Source organism: Callithrix jacchus, chromosome 1 (genome assembly GCF_049354715.1).
Source record: "Callithrix jacchus isolate 240 chromosome 1, calJac240_pri, whole genome shotgun sequence".
Taxonomy (NCBI): Eukaryota; Metazoa; Chordata; class Mammalia; order Primates; family Cebidae; genus Callithrix; species Callithrix jacchus.
Window position 1 is genome coordinate 205,203,211 of NC_133502.1, and position 22,161 is coordinate 205,225,371.

At 41.2% G+C, this 22,161-nt stretch overlaps 1 protein-coding gene and 1 long non-coding RNA gene across 4 annotated transcripts in view; both read right to left on the minus strand.

The window, feature by feature from the left end:
• LOC144577990 (uncharacterized) overlaps nucleotides 1-22,161 on the minus strand; it is a 206,605-nt gene that overhangs the window by 36,492 nt on the left and 147,952 nt on the right. The gene's annotated exons all lie outside the window — the stretch shown is intronic.
• Nucleotides 4,875-11,919, minus strand: LOC144577992 (uncharacterized). The gene is made up of 3 exons (XR_013522906.1): nucleotides 9,110-11,919; nucleotides 6,732-6,813; nucleotides 4,875-5,785 (listed from the first exon to the last, which is right to left on the minus strand). It is a non-coding gene; the product is annotated as an uncharacterized LOC144577992 (long non-coding RNA).

The following is a 22,161-nucleotide window of genomic DNA, read 5'->3' on the forward strand; positions in this document are numbered from 1 at the left end:
CCTGGTCAACATGGTGAAACCCCGTCTCTACTAAAAATACAAAAAAAAAAAAAAAAAAAAAAAATTAGCTGGGCATGGTGGTGACTGCCTGTAATCCCAGCTACTCAGGAGGCTGAGGCAGGAGAATTGCCTGAACCCAGGAGGCAGAGGTTGCGGTGAGCCAAGATCGCACCATTGCACTCCAGTCTGGGTAACAAGAGCAAAACTCCATGTCAAAAAAAAAAAAAAGAAAAAGTTTGGAGCGGGTGATGAACAGAACTACCCAAACTGCCCAGCTCTGGTCAAATTTTCTTCTCCTTCCTGCCAAGCTCACTTTATCAATCTTTTAGCTGCTTTAAACACTGATTTCCTCAATCCTCTTTCCCTAGCCCATAATCCTCTCCCACAAATATCTTTGTTACTCTGTATTACATATTTTCACGTCTGCTTATTATGACAGCCGTAAGTATTGTTAGCCTCCATTTTGTGAATGTGGATATTGAGGTCCAAAAGAGTGAAATAATGTGTCCAAGGTCACCCAGCCAGTCAACTATGGAATTGAGACTTAACCTCACGATCTGACTCTAAATCTCATTTTCTTTCTTCTATCTGTTAAGTCAATGAATGTCTATGACTATGTCTTCTTCTAAACTGAGAAGTAAATTCAAAACCAGCCTCTCCCGGGCAAGCAAAATAAATAGGTTTATTAATCACTCTTTCTTTCTGAGGCCTCGTTAGGCTGAACTCCCCACTGTTCACGCCCAGATGGTTAATGTTGCTGCCAGCCGGGCTGAAGGCTACATGTAACATTCCTCTCTTCTTAAGGGGCTGCCATCTTCCATTGTATTTTGCCTGTATGGATCATTGATCAAATTTTCCCTTATTAGTTATTGATGATCACTTGCTCCTGAATGTCTAAAAAGAAACGTCTGGTCTTTCCAAGCCACAGGCCTGATTTAGTCAGTAAACACTGATTGGGGCCTTTCCTGGTAACCTTTCCTGATAACCATAACTTTCTTCTATGAACCTCGTCAAGTTAAACTTCTCCTTATTCCTGAACATGCCCCTGGTTTCATGCCTTTGCTGATTCTGTTCTCTCAGCATGGACTTTTCTTTTCCTTTTCAATAGCTAGGAATCTAGTTCTTTTATTATTATTATTATTATCATTATACTTTAAGTGCTGGGATACATGTGCTGAATGTGCAGGGTTGTTACATAGGTGTACACGTGCCATGGTGGTTTGCTGTATCCATCCCCCTGTTATCTACATTAGGTTTTTCTCCTAATGCTGTCCCTCCCCAGTCCCCCAACCCCTGCTACGCCTCCCCTAGCCCCCAACCCTCCAACATGCCCCAGTGTGTGATGTTTCCTTACCTGTGTCCATGTGTTCTAATTGTTCAACACCCACTTATGAGTGAGAACATGCAGTCTTTGGTTTTCTGTTCTTGTGTCAGTTTGCTGAGAATGATGGTTTCCAGATTCATCCATGTCCCTGCAAAGGACATGAACTCATCCTTTTTTATGGCTGCATAGTATTCCATGGTGTATATGTGCCACATTTTCTTTGTCCAGTCTATCACTGATGGGCATTTGGGTTGGTTCCAAGTCTTTGCTATTGTGAACAGTGCCACAATAAACATACATGGGCGTGTGTCTTTATAATAAAATGATCTATAATCCTTTGCGTATATACCCAGTAATGGGATTGCTGGGTCAAATAATATTTCTGTTTCTAGATCCTTGAGGAATCACCACACTGTCTTCCACAATGGTTGCACTAATTTACAATCCCACCAACTTAATCCATTTTGCAATATTTAATCTCTTGCTTCTCCACAATATTTCCCTTGAACTCTAAAACAGAAGTGAATTCTTCTCTATTTGAACTATTTTGACATTTCTATCTCTATCTCTCTTACAATATCCCTGACTTTCTACTTGTTATTAAATAAATATGATGTAAGTTGAATTGCCGACCGCAAATGTTTCAGCTCCCTGTGGTAATTAATATTATGTACCAACACTTTTGGCATAGCCAAGAGTACTCCATTTTGGGCTTGACCAGGTAACCTGATTTGGCCAAGAAGACTGTTAGTGAACGTATGATAAGAAGAGGCTTGGCATGTACTTGCCTAGTTGGGCCTGGCCTTTTGCATTTCTGCTCTTTGCCAGGAGAATGTCCTAAGGACTGAGGTTGGTCCAAGGAGGATGAGAGGTACATGAGCATATCTGCATCCAAACTGCCACTTAGAACCAAGCCTAGCCTAATCTAGATCAGCCAAACCCCACCCAATTCAACATATATGTGAGCAAAATATGCAGCAGTAACTGACTAAAATACCGATCAGTGCACTTTTATCTCTCACTAGATTGTACATTCCTACAAGGCAAGCTTCCTCTCTTACTCTTTCTACAGCTTTGTAACAACATCTAAACATCATAGGATACTTATCATCCATCATGTAAAAGAACTGAGGCCCAGCAAGGTTTAACAAGTTATCTGAGGAAAATGCAAATCAAAAACACAATGAGATCACCTCACACCTGTTAGGATGACCATTATTTAAAAAAACAAAGATAACAAGCATTGGCAAAGGTGTGGAGAAAAGGGAATTCTTGTACATTGTTGGTAGAAATGTAGATTGGTGTAACCATAACAAAAAATAATACTAAGGTTCCTAAAGATCTATTATATGACTCATTGATCCTTCTTCTAGGTATATACCCCACAGAAACGAAATCAACACCTTGTCAAGATGTCTGCACTCTAATGTTCATTGCAGCAATATTCACAATAGCCAAAATACAGAAACAACCTCAGTGTTAACAGATGAATGAATAAAGAAAATGTGACATATATCTATAACGGAATATTATTCAGCCTTAAAAAAGAAGGAAATCCTGCCACTTGCAACAACATGTGATTATGCCTAGTAAAACAAGCTAGATAGAAAGAAAAATGCCACAATCTCACCACCTTGTGGAATCTTTAAAAAAAAAAAAAAAAAGTAAATAGACAGAAATAGAGTAGAAGCCAGGCATGGTGGCTTATGCTTGTAATCCCGACACTGTGAGTCAGAGGTGGGAAGCCTGAACAATACAGTGAGACTTCACCTCTGCAAAGAAGAAGAAAGAAGAAGAAGAGGAGGAGGAGGAAGAAGAAAGAGAAGGAGAAGGAGAAGAACAAGAAGAAGAAGAAGAAGGGGAGGAAGAAGAAGAACAGGAGGAGGAGGAGGAAGAAAGGGGGGAGGAGAAGGAGGATGAAAAGGAGAAGGAGAAAGAGAAGGAGAAGAAGAAGAGAAAAGTGGTAGCAGAGGCAGGGAAGATTGAGGATACCTAAGTCAAGGAGTACAGAGTTGCAGTCACATAGGATGAATAAGTCCAGAGATGTAATGAGGACTACGGTTAATTAATATTGTATCCACTGAATATTCGCAAAGAGGGTAGATTTTAGGTACTCTTACCAAAAAGAAAGTAACTATGTGAGATAATTTATGTCTTAATTTACTCCACTGTAATAATCACTTCACTATGTGTGTGTACGTGTCTAAGTATGTGTGTGTGTGTCATTTTGTACAGCTTAAATATATACAATAAAAAATTACAGTGGTTATCCAAACTGCAATTGTTGAAAAATTTTTATCATTAATACAATAGTAAATCAAAAATAGAGCAAGATGTTTGTAAATAATAGATTCTCATTATTTAAAATTTTTTTTTTTTACAATTTGTCTGTGAAATTTAATTAACTGAATCACAACTAGAGGTAATGTAAAAATTCAACATTTTTCCCAGATGCAAGCTGTAGATATAAAAAACATTGAATTGTACTTACAGTATATCAAGTTAAACTTAATTTTTAAATATCGAGGCATGCAAAAGAAAACGAGAAGAATCTGGGTAGAAAATTATTTTGGAACAAAAAAATAGATTAAATACATGAAGAAATAAACCATAAAAACTAAGTTATCTAAAGTTACATAATGAAGTACTAACAAAGATGGGGTTCAAATTCAGGCAGCCTGACTCTAGAGGCTTAATGCAATATATCTATCTAAATAAAGGATGTTCAAGGAAATATTTGAAGACGGGAAGGAGAAAGGGACAGAGAAAGGAAGAGGGAAATAGAGCTTTTTTTGATTTTGTTGTACTTTAAAAGAATGTTTCTATTTTTGCTATTGGGTTTTTTAAAGCATAACTGTCATTATAATTAATGATATGCTTATCAGTTGACTGTCCAGGAATTATTATTTTTTTTCTGTACAAGCATCTATCTTTTAGGGAGCACTTTGACCCACATGTCTTGGAGAGGTATACTCCTGGTAAAAACCCTCCCACCACAGAGCCTCTCTCTATATATAGCGTCTCCTTTCCCTACAATAGTATAGCCAAGGGCAGGGCTTGTGACCTAAGCTGACCATCTGGCTGCTGTCTCCAGGACTCAGGTGAGTGATGGAAAGAGGAGGTGCAATCAATCATCACAGAAATAGTGTGCATGCCAGACTCACTCCCTGGGAACCAGGGCTGGGTCTCCTACTGTGAGCTCCCCTGAGCTCCCTCAGCTCCTCCCAATTTCCCTGCCCAGTCTCCCAGCCTCCTTTAGATCTGCAAGTTCTCCATATTCTTCCAATGAATGCCCTTTCACTTAAGAAATCCAGCCTTGGTTTCTGTTGCTTACGACCAACAACCCTGATTGGTTTCATTTCTTTCTCCCAAAACAATCTCTATAGTTTATGAAACTGGATGCTCCATTGGCCTGAATTCAAGAATCAAGTTCATGAGGCAAACTTGCTGGTGAGTTGCTCTTTTGCCATTGTGGTGAGCATGACTTCAGCTCTGGGCCCAGTAGCCCAGGGTCTGAATACCTCTCCTGAATACACGAGACAATAATCAACATGATCTGTTTAACATCTTCTGTCACTGATTACAGAATGTTAAAACTAGACAGGATCTTAAAGAACATCTAGTCCACCTCCCTTGTTGAACAAATGAAAATAAATGAGGACGTGTCCAGCACTGAAAACTAAGCAGCAGTGCTGGACTATCATGTGGACCTCTTGATTTTCCAACCAGGTCCTTTTTGCCTCACCACCTGCTGTGCATCTGCCAGAATGTTTTGCTCTTGAAAGTTTTGTTCAAATACTGAACAAGTTGTGTTGTGACTAAGAGCACAGTTTTGAGGGACAGACCCCTGGGCTCATATCTCAGCTAAGTCACTTACGTACTCTCGATTTTGGGAGAATCAATTGCCTGTCTGCACCTCGGTTTACTAACCTGTCAAATGGGAATAATGAGAGTAGGTACCCCATACAATTGTTATGAGGAACACGTACCATAAATAGCTGAGTACTGCACATATAGTAAGTACCCAATGAATATTAGAAATATTTATGATTATTCACAAAATAACTGATCTGGAATACTACATATTCCTTATTTTAGCAAAGAGAAAATAAGGTGTAAAGATAAAGAGACCTGACCAAGGTCATACTGTTCCCACAAACCCTGACTAAAGATTGTGTGCCCCCCAAATTCATAGGTTGAAATTTAATCCCCATTGTGATGGTATTTGGATGTGGGAGTCTTTGGGAAGGGAAAACAATTTTGCTATGTGATCAGGACATGAGAATGGAGCCCTCATGAATGGGCTTAGGGATCTTACAGAAGGGACCCTAAAGAGCTCCCTTGACTCTTCTACCATGTGAGGACACAGTGAAAAGATAGCCACTTGTGAACCAAGCAGTGGATCATCACCAGACAATGAATCTGCTGGCGAGTTGGTTTTGGACTTCTCAGCCTCCAGACCTGTAAGAAAGAAGTGTTTACTGTTCAAACTTCTTAGTCTGTGGTATTTTTCTTATAGCAGCCCAATTGGACTAGGATACCATGCATGTCCCATCCAAGCCTAGAACACTTTCAGTAACAATTGAGAGAAAATCTCAGACTAACAAAATTACTGACTTCTGTTCCCGTAAAGGAAGCCTGCTGATTTCAGTCATGTTGGGTCCAACTCCTTACACAATTAACTCTCTGTCTCTGACTCTGTCTTTCTCTCTCCTTCTACCCCTTTTTCATCTCTTGGTCTTATTTCCCACTGAGCTGGCTTCACCCTTAAATCCTTCATTCATGGAGATTCTTGCATCCCCAAGCTTAAATTATCTTTATAGATAATGATCCTTGCAAAAAAAAAAAAAACCCAAAACTATGGTTTTCAATTATTTCTGAAAAGTCTGGAATTCATGCCAATTGGGCTAACTCAAGTGAAGGGTTCAAGCATGAACCAATCATGCTGGCCAGGGGCACATCCATGATCCACCAAGCCTGACTCATGTGCTCATTGCTGACTCTGGGTAGGATGGGGTCACTCCCACTTACATCACATAGACAGGGTGTAGGAAATGCAGCCAGTACCAGAAGAAGGATGGAAGATGTGTACTGGCAAATGCAGCCAGCATTGGAAACCCTACCTTTTGAATCTTCTCCATTTTGGAAAGACCCCAAAGGTACCTTGTTTACCATCAATTCTCTTCCCCTTTTGCTTTCTCCATTCAATTCCATTCCTCAGTCTGCTTACATTGCCTCCTTAGGACTTAAAAACACTTAACTCCTCTGTAGATTCCTACGGGATCTCTAGTCCCAAATATGAGCTCCAGCCACTGAGTACAACTCCCTGCACCAAATACAAATGTGATAACCTATAAGCACAGTTATTGTCAAAGCAGGTCTGGAGACAGCAAAGAGGGTAACTTACTTTTCTTTAGCACCTCAGGCCCCTCCTGGGTCAGGGACGGCTGGCTCCAGCACTGGCCTAACACCTCGGCAGCCGGGATCCTCTAAAGATAAAACAGTGGGGGCTCAGATGTTCTAAGAGCCAGCACAGCTTTGAACACTGCAGGGGAAAGTCAGACTCATGCTCTCCTACTGAGAATAGGATTTTTAGAGCAAGCACTGCTTCTTGCTTATTCAAAAGGCTTGGGGCCATGGGAGGGGACATATGCTTTGGAGGTGCATGTTCTAATAACAGGTCTGCTGGTCTGTAGTCAGGTGACCTTATGGAGGGCACTTAGCCTCTAAGAGGTCCCAGTGTTCTAAGTCTGTAAATAGGAGCATAATACCTACCTTCCAGGGTAATGGTGATATAAGCATTAAATGACAAATGTGCATTTGTTGACCTCTAGAGGTTACTCAACACAATCTGATCACCACCCCTGTTTCTTCCCACCCCACTTTCCCCAACACACATACACACATACCATTTCTGCTCTTTAGGGATGAATCAAAATGTAGGAAAAATATCCCCCGCCTCCCCGCTGCAAAAGAAGAGGTGCAAAGCTTATGAATTAGATTCCAAGGCACAATTGGACTATGCATTCCGAGGTATAGATGCACCAGGTCTCTGCTCCTCTTTATCTTTTTAAGGTAAAGGCTGGGGCTGCCTCTGAATTCAAGGCTCTCAATCCAATTCTCCCTCTCCTAATGTCTACTGGTCCCCGTTAAGAAAGACTAAGGTTGGCAGCTCCAGGCATTGTAGCTGATGGTTTTCTTCTGTTTCCAACTTTATATTCTCCAGGGCTGGAGAGAAGCCTCATTTCATTGCAGTGGCAGGTTCCGATGCTCTCGTCTGAGCTTAAGACACGCAGCACGTTGCTGTTCCAGTTCTGGTTGCTACACTGCCTTTATAGAAAGAAACAGAAGCTTCTGCTTCAAGGGTTAGCCTTTGGGCCAAACAGGGCCCAACATGGGTTTCTGGAAATAAAGCTTCATTGGAACACTGCCATACCCATTCATTTACAAACTGTGTATCATGGATACTTCTATGTGTCAGTGGCAAAGTCAAGTATAATATCTGCAGGAGACCGTATGGCCTGTGAGGCCACAAATATTTACTATCTTTTCCTTTACTGACAAATTTTGCTGGCTTCTGACTTACATAACCAAGCCCACCCTACTAGACTTCAGGGGTTAGGACCAAGCCCCAGCAACTAATAAGCATCACTTTTCTTTCTTGTCTCCTTATAGGATTACGTAATTGGCCTAAAACAGGACGTGGATATATCTAGGTCTCCAGGCCATAGGGTCTAAATTTATCATCACTTTCAACAATCTTAAGATGCTTACGACTCCATGCATTTTCACCTAAATTGACTGTTGTTATTATTTTAATCTTTCACAGATCCATGGTAATGGGAGCAAGGGGCCTTCTAGCATGAATGTAGCCCATTGTACTGTCTGGAGAATCTCACGTGGCTAAGTTCAGTGGCAACTCTTCGACTTGGTAGCTATGCGACATCGGGCAAAAGCTTAGCCTTTCTTGGCCTCAGTGTTCTCTTCCATAAAGTAGAGATAAATAGAAAGGGGCTTCCAAATGATTATAAAGATATGTGATAGAAGATTATAGACGCCATGCAATTAGCACAGTGCTTGGCATAGTATAGATACTAATTATAAGTCATTCACCCTTTACTCCAATTCCCCTTCCGGTAATATGATGACACCTGTCTTGTATGTGATTGAATCTTCAGCCCAGTTCCATGAAACAGCCGCCATTAAATATATGTCCTGCCCAGACAGTGCCCAGGGCCCAGAGCCTTCCTTTTGCTCCACTATCACAATGTCCTGTCTACTCAGGGCTGCGTTCTCCCATACCAGCCAACAGGATTTTCTGAGAGGCATTTTTTTGTATCTCCATTATGTCTTTCATCCCATCCAGCTTTGTGGTTGAGGGAAAGAGTGCTAGATTTGCAGCCATGCACTCTCCTGACTCTGCCAAGTACTGGCTTGTGACTTTGAGCCTATTACTGCCTCTCTGTTTGCCAGTTTTCTTTTGTGAGATGGGGATAATAATACTTTCCTCATTAGAGTATTGTGAGAATTTGATGATAGTTGTGGAATAAAGCTGTATAAATAGGGGACATTATTTGATACATATTTATGCAAGTGTTTTCTACAAATTTCTCTACTCCTCCTACTACACATAGAATTCCTTAAAGGCAATATATAATTGTATCAATATATCATTTATTTGAAGGCCCACAATTTCAAGCACAGAAAAGATATCTGATGCATCAAATGATTAAGTGGATTGATGGGGATTCTCTTATAAAATATATTTTCATTTATTTTACTTACACGGTGAAGAATTTTTCTCATTCATTTCTGAATGAATGAATCCTTATGTCTAGTAGCTATCCAGTAAAATATTTCCTAAAAAATAAGAATAATAGGAAAGTTATAGCTTTCTTTTTTCTCTCTCTCTCTCTCTCTTTTTTTTTTTTTTTTTAGACAGAGTCTCGCATTGTCACCTGGGCTGGAGTGCAGTGGTGCAATCTCGGCTCAAAGCAACGTTTGCCTCCCAGGTTCAAGTGATTCTCCTTGCCTCAGCTTCCCAAGTGGCTGGGATTACAGATGCCTGCCACCACGCCCAACTAATTTTTTTGTATTTTAAGTAGAGACAGGGTTTCACTATGTTTGCCATTCTGGACTTGAACTCCCGACCTCGTGATCTGCCTGCCTCGACTTCACAAAGTGCTGGGATTAGTGGCATGAGTCACCGTGCTCAACCCTCTCTATTCTTTCCCTTCATTTTCTCTTCCTGTGCATGCATTGGTCATCTAAATCCCATGCCCTTCGTCTATGCAGCTTATTTCATACACTAAGAAAATATATAATATATACTACAAAATAAAGAGGCAGTACAGTGTGGTTGTTATGATCATGGACTCTGAACTAAGACGATGTGGGTTTCAATTCCAGAACCACTGCTTATGAACTGTGTTGACCTTGGACTGCTTAATAAACATCTTTAAGATTCAGTCTCCACCTATAAAGTAAGAATAATAGGAACTATCTTCTAGAGCTTTTGTGAGAAGTGGAAAAGCACTTAGAACAGTGTCTGTACATAACATAATGTTACAAGTTAAATTGTATCCCCCCAACAAGTTATGTGAACCTAACCCTGAGTATCTGTGAATATGACTTTATTTGGAAATAAGGTCTTTGCAGATGTATTCAAATTAAAATGAAGTCATTGGGGTAGGCCCTAATCTAATATGACTGATGTCCTTATAGAAAGGAAACTTTGAGCATATACACACACACACACACACACACACACGGAAGATGCTGTGAAGACACAGGAGAACACCATGTAACAGATTGAGAGGGAGAGACTGCAGTGAACCAAGGAATACCGTGGATGGTTTTCAAACACCAGATGCCAAGGAGCAAGGAGAGAGCCTTTCTCAGAGGCCCCAGAAAGAGGGCATGGTCCTGCTGACCCCTGGATTCCCTTTGCATCTCCTCCTCCCTAACTGAACAGTAATTGTGTTCAGGGATCCGCCCCTCCTTTACAAGACATGGGCAATGGGAAATGCAACACCCCAACTTCAGAAATTGAACTTCTAGCTTCCAGAATCATAAGACAATAAATTTCTGCTGTGTTAAGCCACCCAATTGTGGTACTTTGCTACAGCAACCTTAGGAAACCAAGACAATTACTATCGTGTGTTTTAAATGCTCATTGAATACGAGAATAAATTCATGCACTTCTCATGAAAGGAACACCCTCTTTCGGTTTCCAGTGTTTTGGGGAACCAACAATATAGAGAGAATTCAGAGAGTGAACCAGTTTGCTGAATCTTAGGAGATTTTATTGGAACCACTGTTCTCATATGGAAACAAGGCCATAAATATCTCCAGCCTGATTCCCTAGGTGAATTTTAACTGAGGCTTATGCACATACAAAAAATTCTGCTCTTTCTCTGACACTTTATGGTCCTACTGCGGTTTCACCCCAACTCCCATCACTGTAATAAGCTATATCCCATGACAAGCAACGGGCACATCACGCAGAGAGATGAGAAGAGCCAGCCAGGCAGTGCAGCCTCTGTCCCATTTCAGAAGTGCTTGTCATCAGAGGTCACATCCTAACTGGTTTACTCTCTGCCTTTGGTTCTCTTTCCCAGGAGCTCTGAAAGGATTCCACTTGGAATCAGATTTCAGTCAAAGTCTTTTCATCAGTTATCTGACCTAAAAACTTCCTTCTCATCTTAGGGTATTTTTCTATCACACGTCCTCCTTGCGGTCACACCAGCGGGAAGGTGTGTGTCTTTGTGAACTGATGCATACCCATAGTGGACACACTTGGCTGCTTCCCTTTGCAACTCCTCCTCTCTAACTGAACAGTAATTGTGTTCAGGACCCTCCCCTTCTCTACAAGACATGGGCAATGGGAAACCCAACCCTCTGAGTTCAGAAATTGATCCTGATTGGTCTAAGTGTAGTCTCAGTTCTCTGGCCAGCCATTGGTTCAGAAATGGGCATTACCCAATTTAGGAGGGCAATTCTGCAGGTGGGCTAGTGAAAAAAGAAATCCTTCAATTCCAGTCAAAGATGGGGAATAGGGAGGGGGGAACATAAAGACAGGACAAAAAACAGAGCACCTGAATTAGCAAAGACGGGGAGTAGTCTCATTTCTTTGGACACCACTGGATCTGGATATGACACCTCCAGCCTAAAGATGAAGGCAACCCTGGGGATGGCAGAGAGATTGAGAAGAAGACTAGATCCTTGATGAAAATGCTGACCAATAAATCAACCAATTTTAGAGCCTGATGTGTTTGGGGAGATTTTCTACTATATAAGCTAATAAATCTTCTGTGTTATTTAAGCCAATTTGAATCAGGATGTGTTACTAACAACATAAGAGCATATCAATACATAAAATATAATTTTAAAACAAAGCTACAATATAAAAAATAAAGCTTGTTACCTCACCTTTTCCCACCAAGAACATTTTCCTATGTCAGTAGATAATTTCATACATTTAGTTGTATACACACATTATAATATTTTGAAAGTGCATCATAATTTACTTCACTTTTCACATATTTTGAGTAATTCCATTATTTCTATTTTTCACTATTATAACTCGTGAGGTCAACAAATATAAACAATTCAATTTAGTTCCTTAAGATAGATTAGAGAAATAGAGTTACTTATTTGAAAAAAAAAAATCTTTTTGAAGGTTCTTAATATTGCCAAAGTGCTTTTTAGAAAAACTAAATCAATTTATACCCCTATTAGCAGGTTATAAAAGAATCTATCTCACTATAGCATAAATCATAGGCAATTTAAGATAAAAGAATAGTATTCTCATCTTCATGGAAATATCTTGATTACGAGTGATGCTACGTTTCTTTTTGTTTCACTGGCTACATATATTTTTCTTCAACGAATTTCCCATTCACGGTTCTACTAATTTTTAAATTGAGGTTTCCTTTTTATTTCCTGGCAGAGTTGTAGGATTCTAGGACTGAGACTTGCCTAATACATGTAATAAACTTTAAATTTATAATTTATTTTAATCATTAAAACAATTTGGCTTGGTAGGTTTGATTAAGCTCATCTTACAAAAGAGGAGATGAGGCTCAGCCGTTAAATAACTTTGTAGTAGCCATCAGAATGTGCCTCAAGTTCCAATACAAGTACACACACAAATGCCAATTTGACATCGGGAGCGACTTAGATATCCTCTAACCTCTGCTTTTTCTCCTGCAGGTGAGCCTTTGCGTCTGAAGTATTGTCTGGTTCTCTATGCAAAGGAGATACTGCTAATCCATTTTAGAAAAATATAAGAATGTAATTTTCCCACTGGATATGTTTCCTATTCTTTCGGTGACACATATAACCTCAACTCCTGAGAGTGCCCTATTTCCCACCATGGAGAAGGCCCCTGAGGTGCCAACTGTCGTAGTAAACCCAGATGTTCCTAATGTATGAAATCCAGCCAATAACTGACTGTACCACCTGCTCCTTGCTTGTCAGCAATTGCAGGGGTAACTGCATCCCAAGCTAGAATTGACAGACAATACAAGCAGTGGTGGGACACTCTGAACTCCCATATTGGTAGAAAATATTCAGGTCATCCAAAGGAAGAAATCAGTGGAGTTTCTAAGCTTTGGGAACTGTAGAGCAGAAGTTTTGAAACTTTATGTAAGAACCACCAGGCAAAGTTTTTTAAACCTCAGACTCTGACCGTACCCAGTACCAACTAAATTAAACTGTTTAAGGGTGGGATCCAGGCATCGGTATTTTCAAAAACTCCCCAGGTGATTCCATTGTGCATCCAAGTTTAAGCACTAGTGCTATAGAATCACATATCTAATTTCCTGTCTTGAAAAGAAACCCCTTGTACTTGAGCTCCTGGAAGGCTCCAGGAGAGAGAGAGAAGAAAGGAAGTGTTCTGGGAGAGCCTGGTAAATTGTTAAGACCACGCTGGGGCTGCATTCTCCCTGCATGCCTCCACTCGAGGATGTCTTTTCACTGAAGATGTCTCTGCACTCCCATTGCAGTATTATTCACAACAGCGAATGTATGAAAACAAACGGTCCACAAATAAATGAATAAAGAAATTGTGGTGCGTGCGTGTGTGTGTGTGTGTGTGTGTGTGTGTTTAAATACACATATAACAAAATATTATTCAGCCTTATAGAAGAGGGAAATTCTGCCATTTGCAACAATACGGTATAGGGTAAATGTCCCTGATAGCCGTAACTTAAGCATACCCTTAGAATGACCCTGTATGGCAGATGCATCTGAATGTGTATTTTGAGCTAGGGAAACCAGAGGGGTCAGATTTGTTCCTTGTCATGAGGAACATCTGAGTCCCCATCCCACCCTGTGCAACACAGGCGATAGAGGGGATCAAGACCCTAGGTTTTGAGTTAAGTGAAGGTTGCCCGCTGGAGGTTGTTAAGAGGAGGTTAAGCGAAAATGCTTTATAAACTGCACGCCGTTTGCAAGTGGTGCAGCCTTTCTGCACAGCCCACCACCACTGGACCCTGTGGTTGTCTTCCTCTGCTGACCATCAAGGGACTGTGGGAAGTCGGATATATGTTGCCCAGCCCATCATACTGGACTGTAGGAAGGTGGACACGTGGCCCTGTCTGCTGCCACTGGACTGTATATGAGGCAGATATGTTGTCCAGCCCATTGCCACTGAACTGTAGGAAGGCCAATGTGTTGTTCGGTCTGCTGCCACTGGACTGTATGTAAGGCAGATCTGTTGTCCAGACTCACTGCACTGTAGGAAGGCAAATATGTCATCCAGCCTGCCACCACTGGACTATTTTTGTACAGTTTATTAATAATAATATTAATAATAATCCTATTATTAAGGCAGTTCTCCTGTCCAGCCCATCATCACTGGACTCGCTGTCCTACAGGAGTAAGCTCCTGATAAAACCCCATGTCTAGTTTGTTATAATAGCTCTGGGTCTCTCCTTTGGCCTCTTCAACCTGGCTCCTTCCCTGTTGAGACTCATGGGAGTTTTGCACAATGCATGGATGAAACTGGAGGAGATTATGCAAAGTGAAATAAGCCAGACACAGAAAGACAAATACTGCATGATCTCACTTTTACGTGAAATCTTAAAAAAAAAACCTCATAGTCATAAAGCATGGAGTAGAATGGTGGTTACCAGGGGCTGGGTGGGGGATGATGAAAAGGGGAGGTATTGGTCAGAGGGTACAAATCTTCAGTTATGAGAGGAATAAGTTCTAGAGACTTAATGTACAACATGGAATCTATAGATTATAACATTGTTTTTATATTTGAAATTTGCTTAAAGAGTAGATCTAAAGTGTTTCCACTATCACAGAAACAAATAGTAACTATGAGAAGTGATGGATATGCTAATCTGCTTGATTGGGGTAATCATTTCATAACATATACGTATATCAAAATACCACTATGTCCTCCATAAATATTTGCAATTTTTATTTGTCAATGATACCTCACTAAAGCTGGAGGGAAATAAAACAAACATAAAGGCATATGCAAGTTTTTTAAACAAAGTAAGATACATCCTCTTGATTAGGTGACAGATGCTGAGATTTTCCCATCAAGCCTTTGGGCAAACTCATGCATTGAAAATGTCAGCACATCATCTCAAGAGAAGGTTATGGGGCAAACGATGAAGTAGGTTCTTTTCCGACCAAGTCATAGTTAGGAGATGAGCCTTATTTTATTAGAAATCTTTCTTGGGACCATGAAATGGAAACCAAGCCTGAAGGTGAGGAGGGCCCAGGGTCCTTCCTCCAGGAGCTTGAGGATGCTATGAGCACTTCCCAAACTCAGTGCTTGTGTCTAGTCCTTCTGAGTAATATAGTCTCCCAGGGGTGAGTAAAACAATGGTAGAGTGTGCCCTCCCTCCATCAAACCAACCAAAGAGAAAAGAGCAAACACACTGAAGTAACTACCATCTGCCTCAAGACACAGTGAACTCCCTCCCATTCATTCTTGCCCCTCTTGGCTCCCGTCCTCCTCCACAGCGGGCTTTCTCCTGCTGCTAACTAGAAAGAAACTATTTATGTTAAAGAAACATTACTGTTGTCCCAGAAAAATCTTTCTCCCCCATGATCACAAATCAAACTATTATTTTATCTTCTAATAAACTCTTTCTCTACGGCCATGTGATTCCTACTCTCTTTTTCTTATCACTGAACATAACTAGGCTCTAAAAGCCCTCTGGTGCAGAGCAGACACTACAAATCCCAGTTTACACATGCAAGAGTCAAGAGGTATGCCTGGGGCCCCAAAGCTACTCAATGGATGAGCTGAGCCATACTGAGACACAGCTGTGGCCAGAAAGCTAGACACTAGCTCAAAGACAAGCAGAAAGCAGATAGATGTTCAGAGATTCAAAGAAATAGAAAGGCATGGAGATTCTGAGGGACACAGAGACAGACACAGGAGAGAAAGATTCAGTGTACAGACTAGAAAGGCCTTTATTTAGAGTAAAGAACCTGGAGGCAGGTCTGATCATCAAAACCCACTGACAGTATGCTGTTGGGTCATTTCCACCTCTCAGTTTCCCCCTGTACAACTGCTGGGACGAGATCAGGGATGACGAATCAGTTTCGTTTTGCGTGCCAACTCCAATCAGTCAGTAGTCACTTAAGCACTGTATAGACAGGATCTGAGGCTACACCTGGGCTTATAGAGAAAGCCTATAGTGATGGATTAGCAATGTCTGCCATTGATGTGGGAGAGGAGAATTACAACACACATGCCAGGTGTTCTCTGTCTCTGAAGTAGATTGCCTCTAAATTCAAATTTCAGCTCTAACATTCAATGATTCCACGGGACTATGAAAAAATGCAAGATCTTTTCACTAGACCAAATTTTTCTCTAAAATTGTGGCTATTACCTGTCATCATTGGGTATGAGAAAAAATATATGATACAAGGAATATTTAAAGAGGAGACGTTTGTGGTTTTTCTTTCCTCCCACAGCTTCTAGAAATATGAACATTTTAGAGAGCTGGAGGATGTTTTTTGCATCCCTTGGAGAAATGAAAGAAAGAAGACAGCTGGAAAAATTTAGGACAGTTGTAAATTATTTAGGACCCTTTGCTTTACTTGTATTTTCCAAAAGAACACAGGCACCAAGCTTTCAGCTGCATGCACCCTGCTCACTCAATAAGAAATATGGGAGCTTAGGCTGTGAAAATGAAATAACCACAGCATGCGCTCGGAAACATCTGAAAGCTGGGGTTTCATGATTTGTGTTTCACAGTACAGGTAATCTGTCCTCCAGGAGATGAAATCTGTGAAGGAAGAGGGATGGTTGGCGGGGAGTTCAGAGTCATGGTGTTTAGAGGATGGCGGTCTTTGGAAGCTGAATTCTCTATCCTGGAGTCTAGGACAAGATTGTCTTTGTTGGGGCACTCACTCTCCTACAGTTTATAACAGAGGCAACTCTCTAATTAGATGCTCTGGGCTGAAACATTTGGATTCCAAATATTTCAGAAATCTGCTCATTTCTTTCTCTTTCTGTTCTGGATGAGGGCCTCCTCATCTTTCACCTGGACTCCTCCTAAGGTCTCTTATCTCCTTTCTTTATCTCTTCCCTGACTTTCTGTCCTGTCAGCATCGCTGCAGTCAGAGTGATCTTTTCAAAATGTACACCTGAGTGTTGCTCCTGCTTAAAACTTCTCAATGACTCCTTCTAACTTCAGATACAATCCGAGGTTCTGAAACATCCTGAGGGATCTGACCCCTACCTATGACTTTAGACACCTACTTAATATGCTGCTAACACTGGCCCAATTGAGCTTCCTACACCCTGTGCTCTTTCTTGTCTTCATTCCTTTGCTCCTATTGCTTCACCTGAAATGGCTGATCCATGGCTGTTTGCCGGGCTAACTCTTTAGCTCTTCAATTTCCTGCCTTTTGCATACTTCTGCGGTGCCATATGTACCTTATTTTGCTATAATCAATGATTTATATCTCACTCTTCCATATAGGAGCTATTTGGGGGTGGGAGCCACATGCTAGTCATCTCTAATTTCTGCCATATGATTATGTGCTAGGAATCATTCAAATCTTTGTTGAATAAAATGAGATAAATGAATGAATACAATGAAAGTGCCTACCTCATACAAGGTTCTTATGCTTTAGCAAATTTACCCAGAGGAAGTTCTAGTGTATCTTTAAAGGATTAAAGCTAAGTCAACTTGAAATTAAAATGGGTTATACTGATAGCCTACCTATTCCTTCTCTAACTAATCTTCCTATTTTGAGTTATTAGAAGATTTAAAATGTTAGCACTCATTGATAATGATTATTTTAGTGGGAGAGAGAGGAGAAAATCTGCAAGAAGAACCATAGATTGATTCACCAAAAGATGATAATTTTTAAATACCCACCTACCACATTTATTTATTATTTTTTACATTGCCTGCATGTCCAAATTTATTTTAAGTTATGGGATCTCAGTCTTTGTTATTCCTTGAATACTGTTTAACTACATGTGTGTTACAGATGAGAGAGCTCCCTTGTGTCTCTCTGTGCAAAGGAAATATTGATATTTCGTTTTGTAAATGAAATTATATGATTGTAAAAAGACGATAAATGGATTTATCTGGTTTCAAATGCTGCTGGAAAGCACTGTTTCTGCATGGTTCCTGATATTTCCCTGTTCCAGAAGGAACTCCCATTTAGTCTAATTAGGCCTTCTCTTCTTTGCTGGGTCGCCATCACTCATTAGTTTCCAGCTGGGTGATGGATTAGACAGGGGTTTCTAATTACCTCTGTACTGTAGGCATCCTTACCTGCAGGTGGCCAGTGAATGCCTGCCCCAGCTGGATTGCTGATCTCCACTGACCAGTGACCTAAACCTCCAATTCGTTTGTTCTCTCTCTTACCGTTAGGGAATAAAGAAAGGCCCACACCATACATTGAAAAAAATAATCACGAAATATAGACTGCTTAAAGAATCAACATTCTAGAAGTGAAGAGGTAGGGATTCATTTTTGAACCTTCTCTTCTCAAAGCCTCTTGGCACAAGATTTCTCAATCAGCTCATCCCAGCCCTCCAGCAGCTCCCCTCTGTAGAACCACCAGCTGATGGTTACCAACTGCCACTCTCCTAAACACATCAGCAGTTCATAGAAATTTTCACCAACTACAATAACTGTACAATGGATCATCCAAATTAGGGCCCTTTTGGAAGTTGAAGTGGGCACTATCACAATTACAGCAAAAAAACAAATACAAATCAGGACTGTCCCAATCAATAACCCTGTCAGTTACTGAGCTAAGCAGTTTCGTATTGCTCCTGTTAACCCCTGTTCACGTTGCTCAAGTCGAGTTGGTAGGCTCCGTGGTCCAGTCCCCTGAAATATGAACCATTTCTTGCTATGACTCTCACTATTAGCTTCTATAGCATCTCAGATCCTCTAATCAGAGGCCTCCTTCATCACAAATTCAGTGTTTTGTGTTCTCCCCTAGACTAAATGTTAGAGGATGGCAGAAAGTGGGTCTTTCTTACGTCGCTAGAACTTAGCACAGTTCCTGGAATACAGTAGGCCTTTAATAAATACTTGGGTTTTTTTGAGACAGAGTTTCGCTCTTGTTACCCAGGCTGGAGTGCAATGGCGTGATCTCAGCTCACCGCAACCTCCGCCTCCTGGGTTCAGGCAATTCTCCTGCCTCGGCCTCCTGAGTAGCTGGGATTACAGGCACATGCCACCGTGTCTAGCTAATTTTTTGTATTTTTAGTAGAGGCGGTGTTTCACCATGTTGACCAGGATGGTCTCGATCTCTTGACCTCGTGATCCACCCGCCTCGGCCTCCCAAAGTGCTGGGATTACAGGCTTGAGCCACTGCGCCCGGCCAAATACTTGTTTTGCTCTTAAATAGAGAGTACCTACCATGCAACATGGCTCACTCTTGGCTACATAAAGACCTCTAGATCATGGTGATAAACATGATGACAATGTACCCATTTATTCATTCATTTTTCCAATCATTTAAATAAATACTTATTGAGCACCTATTATATACCAGACACTATTATCTTCCTGTGTGTATAAACTAAGGGGTATTTGGTGTCTGTAACCCTCTTTTACATTCTCTTTTAAAGTAAATCAGCTGATATCCCGTGTATCTTCTGCATTTTAATTTCTAAGTTTTCATTTTCCCTGCGCTGTTTTTGCTGCCCAAAACGCTATGCCTATTTTCTACTTATAAAGGTTATATATATTTTTTAAATGGGTCAGTGGATTTTGATCATAATACACCACAATGGGATAATATGATAGATTAAACCTAGACAGTCACAATTAATTCCTAAACAGACTTAATTTAATTTCCCTTCTCCAATAAACCCAATTTACCTCAGTGGAGGTGTGACACGTTTGATTAGACACAGTGATGCTGAGAGCAGCCAGCCTTACAGAGAAAGGGTTGTGTGTGCGGAGCGATAAGAGATCAAAGCTGTGTAGGTTCCTTGGCTGCGTGCTCAGTCGTAATTCTGCAGAACCCCCAGTTCAGTTGTCCCATGGTTGCTCTTTAATTGGAGAGATAATTACGTGGGGAGGGGGTGGGGAAGGAGAGCCAGGGTCAATCCTTACTTAGCATTGGAATTACACAGAGAGAAGAGACTAGTTCAAGGAAATAATCTTTCTAATTCTTGAATGCTAAACTCCCAAGTCAGAGTGGTCAGAATTCAGTTCCCATGGATTCCTTCAAAGACCATTTTTCTCAAGAGCATTTAGACAGTTTACGTTGTTTGTGCAATTGCAATTTGTAATTGTACTATGTAAATTATTTTTTTAATTGAACAAGTGTTGATTAGGTGCCTATATAATACATGGGCCGCAGAGGTTTTGACCACGGTTTTGACTTACTCTGGAGGTTGACAGAAGAAAAATTAAGAAGACACACCGGTTATTTGACTCATTCTCAAAAATTTAGGAGGTTGAGGGTCACAGCTGGGTTTCCTCTCTCTAGTCATTATTGATTAATTTCTTCCAAAAGCCTTCAGATATTTGCACACTCATTCTCTGTGAGGGTATTTTAATCAACCTACCTCTCGTTCCCTTAGTATTCATTCCACGACATGATCCAGACAGCTGACTCTGTATTTTAATTTTTTGCTTCTGCCCCGACAAGCTATGCAAACTTAGGCAAGCGACTGAACCTCTCTGAGCCTCAGGTATCTGCTCCAGACAAATGAGGATAATGACCAGCCAAAAGCAGATGAAATGACACAGGTAACAAAAAGTACTGCTTCATTTGTGCTTAACAGAACATGGTGCCTTTCTTTTCCAGGTATTGCTGCAATGGTAACTGCCAGGTCCTCATGTACTGCCCATGGAAATATTTCAGACAATTTCCAAATTAAGCAAGGAAGCATCACAATCAGGGGTCTGAAAATGATAGCAGGAAAAAGAACAACCAAAAAAAAAAACCACCTCTTAATTGTGACTCTGTTGAACAGAACTGAATTTTAATTAAGCAACAAGACGGGAGACACCATGCATTTCCGAGCAATCATGGAGCACCACAGGGGGTGCTGTAAAATCTGAGCCTGACGACTGAGTGGCTTTAGAAGTTTACCAATTCCCACTGATACACAGAGCCCAGGATGCCTTGTTGCCAACAGGGAGTGTTATTTGTCAATGAAAATAAGAGAGAACCCTGGCGGCAAGACCAAGAGGGTCACCAGAGGGAAAAGTTGGATTCTTTTGTCTGAATCGAATGATCCAGAGCTTTTTCCATCTGGTGCTGAGAAAAAGCTGCTGATCCCGATCTACGGGTTTTAATGTTTATCTGCAGTCAGCTCTACCCATGTCAGCACGAAGACCAGCAGCAAAAGCAGAGCAGTGCGCATGCCAGGAGACATGCAAGAGCTGGAAAGCCAAGGCTGGCTGTGGCATAGTCAGTTTGCTAGCCTACTCTAAAAGTAACCCCGTCCGTACTTTGTTTCTTGCTACACATATATCTAACTGCCTATTTGCTTGAAAATTCCAAAGGCTGGCCGGGTGTGGTGGCTCACACCTATAATCCTACCACTTTGGAAGGCTGAGGTGGATCATCTGAGGTCAGTAGTTCGAGACCAGCCTGGCCAACATGGTGAAACAACGTCTCTACTAACAATACAGAAAAGTGTGGCTCACGCCTGTAATCCCAGCACTTTGGGAGGCCGAGGTGGGCGGATCACGAGGTCAAGAGATCGAGACCATCCTGGCCATGATGAAATCCCGTCTCTACTAAAAATACAAAAATTAGACAGGTGTGGTGGCACGCGCCTGTAGTCCCAACTGCTCAGGAGGCTGAGGCGGAAGAATCACTTGAACCCAGGAGATGGAGGTTGCAGTGAGCCGAGATTGCACCACTGCACTCCAGCCCGGTGACAGAGCAAGACTCTGTCTCAAAAAAAAAAAATAAATAAAATACAGAAAATTAGTTGGGTGTGGTGGTGGGTGCCTGTAATCCCAGCTACTTGGGAGGCTGAGGTAGGAGAATCATGAACCCGGGAGGCGGAGGTTGCAGTGAACCGAGATCGTGCCATTGCACCTCAGCCCGGGCAACAAGAGCGAAACTCCATTTCAAAATAAGTAAATCAATAAAGAAAAGAAAAAAAAATTCCAAAGACCAATCTTAAAACAATCCAGGCATGAAGCGGAAATGGAGGTTGCAATATTCTCCCTTCTGAGAAGAAATCTGTGTGCAGTTAATCCATAACCCAACCCCTGCTGAGATGATATCAGCCACGCCTCTGGATGGTTCATTACTCAACAGAGCCGTCAGGCTGGGTGTGATGGCTCACACCTGTAATCCCAGCATTTTGGGAGGTGGAGGGGAGGGGTGAATCACTTGAGGTCAGGAGT